The sequence below is a fragment of the Aphelocoma coerulescens genome, chromosome 5 (assembly GCF_041296385.1).
Source record: "Aphelocoma coerulescens isolate FSJ_1873_10779 chromosome 5, UR_Acoe_1.0, whole genome shotgun sequence".
Classification (NCBI taxonomy): domain Eukaryota; kingdom Metazoa; phylum Chordata; class Aves; order Passeriformes; family Corvidae; genus Aphelocoma; species Aphelocoma coerulescens.
The window spans coordinates 33340835-33348423 of NC_091019.1; the positions used below are offsets into that span (position 1 = coordinate 33340835).

At 44.9% G+C, this 7589-nt stretch overlaps 1 long non-coding RNA gene across 1 annotated transcript; it reads right to left on the bottom strand.

Annotated features, from left to right (window-relative positions):
• Nucleotides 1–489: 489 nt before the first annotated feature.
• On the bottom strand, nt 490–7055 carry LOC138110793 (uncharacterized). The gene is made up of 3 exons (XR_011151062.1): nt 6858–7055; nt 1371–1500; nt 490–1086 (listed from the first exon to the last, which is right to left on the bottom strand). It is a non-coding gene; the product is annotated as an uncharacterized lncRNA (long non-coding RNA).
• Nucleotides 7056–7589: the final 534 nt, after the last annotated feature.

Below are 7589 nucleotides of genomic sequence, written 5' to 3' on the forward strand. Positions count from 1 at the left end.
GCACAACAGCCAGAAAGAGGAGTGAGAAATGGGAGAAAATGCTTAAGCCACTGTGACTGGAAGTGGTATTCTTTCATTTGAACACTTGCATGTCTGCAGAGATGCTCAGCACATCACTGCAGCATTTTCAGATGCAGAGATACATCATGAAATGCATATACAGGCATGCACATGTATTTCACACCCTTAGATTAGTTCCAAGTCTAACTCAAGTTTGCAGCAGACACCACTTTCCCTGGTGCTGGCTGAAGATAAGGAAAATATCTCCCACCATGGAGATGAGAACCATTGCAAGCCTAACCATTTCTGTTTGAAAGTCACAGCAAGATCCAAGAAATGTGCCACATCTAAACTAATTCCTTTACAAATGTGTCCACTGCAGCATGCCTTTCCCCACAGGCAGAGGATGAAAAAGGCTCTGTGCAACAATTATAACCATATTTCTTAATGGCATACTGAAGAACACTTACAGGTTCTTTTACTGCAGTAAAATCTATACAGACAAAAATAACCGTATCAATAGGTCCAAGCTTTAAAGCCCCATGTACAGCACATGCAATCTCAGCCTGCCAACAGTTAAGCTACCATGCATAAGTGTCATACTGGTCTTTCCTGCTTCATTGCCTGGCTTTTTGTCTGCTCCAAGCAGCTGGCTCAGCCAGGCAGGCTTTGTCCCAACTCCAGCACAGAGCAACCTCGGACTCCACCATCATAGCACTTCATGGGCTCTTATGTGCCGTGTTCCTGCCTCAGCTGGGCAGCATCAGCCCCTGTACCTGTGTCTCCAGAGATGGGAGGCAGCTCTCCCCTAATTGGCACCCCCAGGGGCAGCTGATCGAAGCAGACACAGAGGGAAGGAGGCACCAGGTTCTCTTTATCATCAGGTGCAGGGAGGAGCACAACAGGAGGACAGATGTGTCTCACAGGGTCGTTTGGCCCCCAACAAACTCTGAAGGATGAGTTTCCTTTGACACCTTTGCAGCCCTCAGGAACTTCTGCAACCTCCATAAATAGGGAAAAACAAATGTTCCACTTCTTTCCATCTCCCTCCTCCTGCCTTATCCTCCTTCATGTTCTTTGTAGCACCTGGATAAAAAAAAAAACTTAGAATAATCCAAGTGTGAGCGTGATCAACAGTGAAGGAAAAGATGCGTTTTCTGTTTGCTAGCAGAAAACTAGCCTTAGATAGAAAACTTAAATATCACAGGTTGAAGGCCCTCTGTGATGCACGGAAGTAGGAAATTGAACATCTGAACCAGTAAAGATGAGAATGTCAAATGGGAGTCACAATGAAAAATATCTGTTGGATCTGGAAATTAAAATCCAGCCTCACAGAGTCTCAGGGGGAGGTGCAACAGGAGGCTGCTCACCAGAGGAGTGATTTTGGAGAAAGCTAGAAATTCCTCAGTCAGATGTCCCATGCATTGCAAGGAAAATCCAGGAGGCTGTTCCTCTCCCAGGCACACTCAGTACTGCATTGGCTGCTTCAGAGCAAGTCTGCTGTAAAGAGGAAGAAATTCAATTACAAAAGCGAATGAACATTGTAGAAACTCAGATGGTAAAGGCTCTGACGGTACGGACGGAGACGAGAGCACGCTGTTTATTGCAAAGGGCGTGGGTACAAGGGCACTGCTTGGACCTGCCAGCTGCAGCTCCAAGCAGGCCCAAGGTGTAAGAGAGAGAGCGAGAGTGCAAGAGTAAGAGCAGCGAAGAGGAGAAAAGGAGCAAGAGTAAGAGAGACGAATTAAGAGCTAAGAGAGCTAAGAACGTAAGAGCAGGAGAGTTAAGAGAGTTAAGAGCGTAAGAGAGCGAGGTCCTTGTTACAATACAATAAATCATCTTCTGTACTGAATATTCTAATTCTCACTAGCCAATCTAATACCAGGTACAAATCCTATAGCATTTACATACAGCCTATAAGAGTTATTACATTACCATAGAGTGTTACATTTTAACTTCTAAAAACTACTCCTTGGACCCCTTCTGCTGAGCTACTAGGGTCTGCTCTGACCCTTGGACCTGTCTGCAAGCAGAGGGTATTGTCTAATCAAGAGGGGATTACCTTCAGTCGGCTATACCATTGTTTTCTAGTTGTTCAGTAACTAAGACTTTATATCTCAAAGATGGCCTTCATTTCGATGTCGCTTATAGTTTTCATATTCCCAAAATCTTTTGTCAGGCAATCATATTTATAAGGCTTTCCTGTTTCATCTTCCCCAACAAACATTAGTTGTATGGTAAGGAAGAAGAGGGAGAACAGAAGGTGGATTGCTCTTACTGCAGATAAAACAGAACAAAGTGCCTTACAAAAACTTGGTGAATCTGAGGTCCCACAGGAGAAGAAAAATGATGACAGACCATCTGCTATCTGGGGTGAAACTAGCACCATATCCATCTAAATCTGAAGTTGTTTTAAATCATCTGCAACAGAAATGATTTGTGATGACATCAGACCATTAGGTCATTATCCATTCATCATGAGCTGGGGCTCACCCAAATTTCCATCCATAGACCACCAGCCACTACAGTATAAATAACCAAATCTGTAATTCATTTTTGGCTCAGAAGCAGTTCTTTTACTAATAAAACACTGAAATCAGTGACTTGGCACTGTCTTCCATGGACTGAACTGAGGCAGACTGTGCATATTCAGTTTTTTGTCCTCAGACTGAGCAGAAGTCAATAAATGAGCTACAGCCAGTGCATTGAGATTTAGAGGGGTTTGATGGTACTTTTAATTTTATATCTCTGCTGAATTTGTAATTTCTTCACCTTAGCCCATGGATCATGCTTTGGATGTGGATTTATTGAAGTCAAGATTTCACAGCTTTGAGCAAGATTCAGAATATACTTTATGGATGCAAGAGAGGTCAGAATGAAGAATTGGGACACAAGAGACACACCTTAAGGAAAGAACTTTCCTCCCATCTCTGAAGACTGATCAGCTGTGGCTCTGAAAATCCTGTTCAGCAACTTCATCTCCTCAAAATGCCCCAATCTCACTCTATTTCTGTTCCCCAACCCCCAACTATACTATTTTGTTGCATTTTGGAATAATTTTTTCCAGCCCTCTTACACTGATTCCAGCTGTGCTGTACTTGAGGTGCAATGCCCTACCACCACCCCACCTGCTGAAGCATGAGCTCAGCTATTGAGGCAGTACCCCTTCCCAAGGACTTGAGGTTTTAGAAATGACAAGAACAGATTTCCCCATGGGAGCTGTCTGAAGGAGCAGTGATGTATTTCCTCCACTCACTGTGTGTTTTGGGTCTCCTTGATATGAAATTAACAGGGAAGAGGAGCAGAAGGTGAAATTGTGAGGTCCGCAATGACTGAAGTCAAGAGGTCTGTTCCCTGGTACGGCCTCTTACTCCTCCGCTCCTGGTGGACCCCAGTGATGTGACAACCTTCCACTTCAGTTTGTCTCTGTCAGTTCCCTAGCAGGCTCCTTTGTACCAGGTTGCTGTGTCTCAGCAGGAATCCAGGCTGCCAGCACTGCATAAATGCACAGAGCCCAGAGCCTGAGGTGGAGACACACAGATTTAATGCCTTTTATTCTGTTTTGTCAGAAAAATGTAATTACTTACTACTACTATTCACTGTTAAAAGAGAGAGGGAGCTTGTTGATACAAAAGTAATACTGCTTTCATATACTGATAGCATTAAACCACTGCAGCTTCCTCGGGATGGACACAGCTGCTGGATTCAAGCTGTTTATAGCACTACTTTGCCAGGGGAATGAGCTATAAACACATAACAGGCCTTTGCACCCCCTTGACAGCATCAGGTCACATTTCAGCTAGACAAACAAAAAAAACATCCAAAAGTTCACCTCTAATCAAAATAATAATGAATGCTATGCAAGCGAGGTCTAAATTTCTGCCTATCATGACAGAGACAGATGAATCCAGAGGGTCCTCTCCAGATGGTCTGTACTACCTTAGAAAATAGGTCCCTCGATGCATCTCAGTGGGCATTAACAGGCCACAGCCAGTGAAGACCATTGACATTTAAGTATTTCACTGCTGAACACAGCCATGGTGTTCCTCAAGCCTGAACAAATGATACCTGCTCATCTGTCTCCTTGCCACTATTGTCCATCTCCCCAGCTGGCTCATCATCCAGCTACCTTGCAAGTGTCTTGTTCACACAGTGCAGCTGTTGATAGGCAGGCAGTTTCAGCAGGGGCAACAAGCATCACAAAAGCAGCTCTAATGCCTTCTTTGTCTTTCGTGTCCAATCTCCAGAGCAGAGAGGTTAGCACACATGCATAGAATGAATTTCTACTCTGCCACACACTGAAATTGGGAAGTCTGGTTATGTGTTTCTGACAATGTTCCCCAACATCTTTTTATGTCACTATCACCACAATCCACTGACAAATGCAGGAAGGAGGGTGGAGAAGCCCTTTCTTCCTTATCAAATCAGCACACCTAGAGCATTGAATCTTAGGGGTTAAAACATGCAAAATAACTTGTTACCACCAAATCTGCCTGAACACCAGCATTTCATTCCACAGACTCTCTCACTACTTTACCATTACTCTCTGCATCCCCCATCCTTAAAAGAAACAAAGAGTCAGCTAGAGAATAGAATACTTCAAAGTTCACTCCCTGTGAAGACTTTGAAGTTCTTTCTTGTAAAATGCTCTGTTAACTAACTGACAGTTCCTCTGTGCAGGAGCCTTTCTGAAGCAAACTGAAGCAGTATTGTATCATCAGGGACTTTCTCCCCCCCTCTTCAAACCCTAAATGCAGTTTGGGATTTCTTGTTGCTAGAAACACGTGCAGTCACTTTAGCTGACATTTTTCAGACAGGCAACTCATTGAGAGTCTACTCACTGCTGGGTATTTCGAGAGGGGAAGGTGAAATTAAATCCTGCTGACCATACAGCTCAGCCCCAGCAAAGCAGGCACTACCACATGTCTTGGTGATAGGAGGCTTGTTAAAAAAATTTGGCCTAGCTCTCCTCAAACTACCACAGGAAATATCAGTCAGTTTTCACCCTGAAAACATGAAGTGTGAAAAACAAACTATCTGAGGAGAACCAAGCTCACAGTACTAAGGTCAGAGAAGCTGTCTTGAACTAACTAGACTTTGGCCTCAGCACAGCAATTTTTTTTCTTTCCAGCACAGCAATTCCTACATCTCTATCCTTTCCCTCATGGATGATATGGGGTATTTTTTCTGTAGTGTGCCTAAGACACAGCATCCCATGGCTTTTGCAATTCCCTTCAAGTTGATTGTATTTTTCAGGCTTTCCCCTTCATCTTTGTTCAGGACACAAGTGAGAAAATCATGCTGGTTTTACTGGCATGTATTTCCCATCTTGATTCCAGCACAATTTGTCTCTTTGTACAGCAGTTCCATTGAACTTAATGGGGTGGTGGTGGTGGTGAAATCTCCCCAACAAACTCTCAGGAATTTTACAGAAAAATAAGGCTGTTGAGGTAACTGACTCCATTGTCTCCCCTAAGTGAATTTTGAGATTTTAAAAAAATGAGCACATACTAAGGAAGAGAAAGTTTGTTTGGGTCTGGAGGTCTGTTTTTGTAATTTTTCTCAAGGAAGCCGGGATTTTTTGAAAGCTACTAAGTTGCATTAAAAAAAATCCTCATTTGGCTTCTGTGTGCTTTTTTGAAGCATTTGATTGGAAGTGCCAAGTGTGGTGTTAACACATAGTGTGAGGAGCAAAGGGGAGGGAACACGTGCCAAGGTCACCTCCTCAGCAGTAGCAAAGGCAAGCTTCACAGCAGTGATATAAAACCTCCCTCTGATACAAGATACCACTCACAGCTACTTTTTAAGAGCTATAAAAATCCAGAGCAGGCACATATTAATTAAAGTAGTTCAGAGAGAAGCTCTGCATGTCTGTCTTGGCAGCGGGTGACTGAAGGGCACATAGCACGTGGGGGAGTAGAATGTCCGTGGACAGTTAGCTAAAATATTTTAGTTTTTACCACCTCTGGGTTTGTCAGTGGGCAGCACAGATGGCTTGCAGCTGGGGAGCCAGTCAGTGTGCTGCTAAGAAAGCAATGTGACCTGTGTCATGAAGCAGTGCATACTGTAAGGAAGCTTTTCTTCATGACTAGTACAAACCTCCATCGTTGACATGTAAGTCCATAACCTTCCATCCTAGCTAGACTAGAAAGCACACCACAAAAATCCCCCTCCTCTTCAGCACAGTATGTTTCTTATTTACCTCTTTGTCCCTCCATTCTTTGTTTTGCCTAAACAAGACAAACTCAGTTCTTCTATGTAGGGTATGCCCAGCCCCTGCCCTGGAGGGATGTCTGCTGAGATAAGGAGATTGCTAAATCTCCCAGCAGGACTCCCTGGGAAGGCAGCTAACTTTGCAGTTACAGCGAGAAAAGACAGATCCAGAATCCTCTGGGAGACCCTATGCAGATCCTTTGTAACCCAATGGCCTTTACCCTCTGACACCCACCCCCTGTATCCCTCTAAAAGCTGGCCCCCTGCCCCTGCGAGGGAGAGAGCGCTCGTCCCTGGCCTCCGCCAGAGTACGGACCAACAATAAAGTGACTTTGTGCAGAACCAGCCACACGAGCCTCTCGTCTCTCTCCCTGGTCTGGCCTGGAGGCTGCCCTGCAGAGCTGAGCTGGAATCACGAGCTGATAATCACTAAAGAGCTGACAGTCTCTGCACGGGCCCCCCTAGCCAGCAGCTGAGGGAAGACACCGGGCCTCGGGAAGGCGATTCCTTTCGGGACCATCTCCCCGGACCGGTCACCTCTTCCTCGGTCAGAGCTACTGACCCCTCACCAGCTGTAATACTTCTAGACTTTGCTCATAAGCCACATTTCCACACTGATGTCTCCTGAAGAGCACAGGACTCACCTTCCAGAGTGGCAGGTTTTCAGCAAAAGAGGCAGTCATGAGGACAAGGACCCATTCAGGCTTTCCTCTGCTCCTTTCCCTTCAAGGCTAGGGCGAGGCAGGCCGAGAGACAATTGAGGTTAGTAGCCAAGTGCAAACCCACTAGCTATGGCCATTTCTCTTCCTTGTCCCCTACTGCAGCCCACCATGAGAAATAAGCTTTAGCTGTGAACTCACTGACAGGACACAGCTGGCAGTGAAACACATCCAGCAAAAGGTTGGTGGCGAGCAGGAAGTCTTTCTGGTTTTAACTGGTGGTTATTCCAACTGAGTGAAATAGAGATAATCCATCTTTTTTAGCTCTTACATTTATCTACTTGTATTTACCTCACCTGCTGGCTTCTTTGTCCAAAACTGCAGCAGGCCTTACACACTCCAATATTTCACTGTACACTGGAAACCTTGAAAGCAGTGGAGCATAACGGGGGCATGGAGCTAATGGGGCCAGATCCCAGTGACATTAAGAGTCCCAATGCCTATTTGCAAGGCAGGGAAAAAAGGGGTATTTGGGTATTCTTGAGGATCTAACATTCACCTTCACCTATGGTGCACTTGAAGATGCACTTGAAGGCAGTTTTCTCCCACGTAAACACTGTCAAGAGACAGGCAGTCTAGTCTGATGTTTTCCAGGGCTCTGTAAGGATTTCTTAAGTTCCAATTTTACTGCTTGGACTGACTCTACTTCTAGTGTGG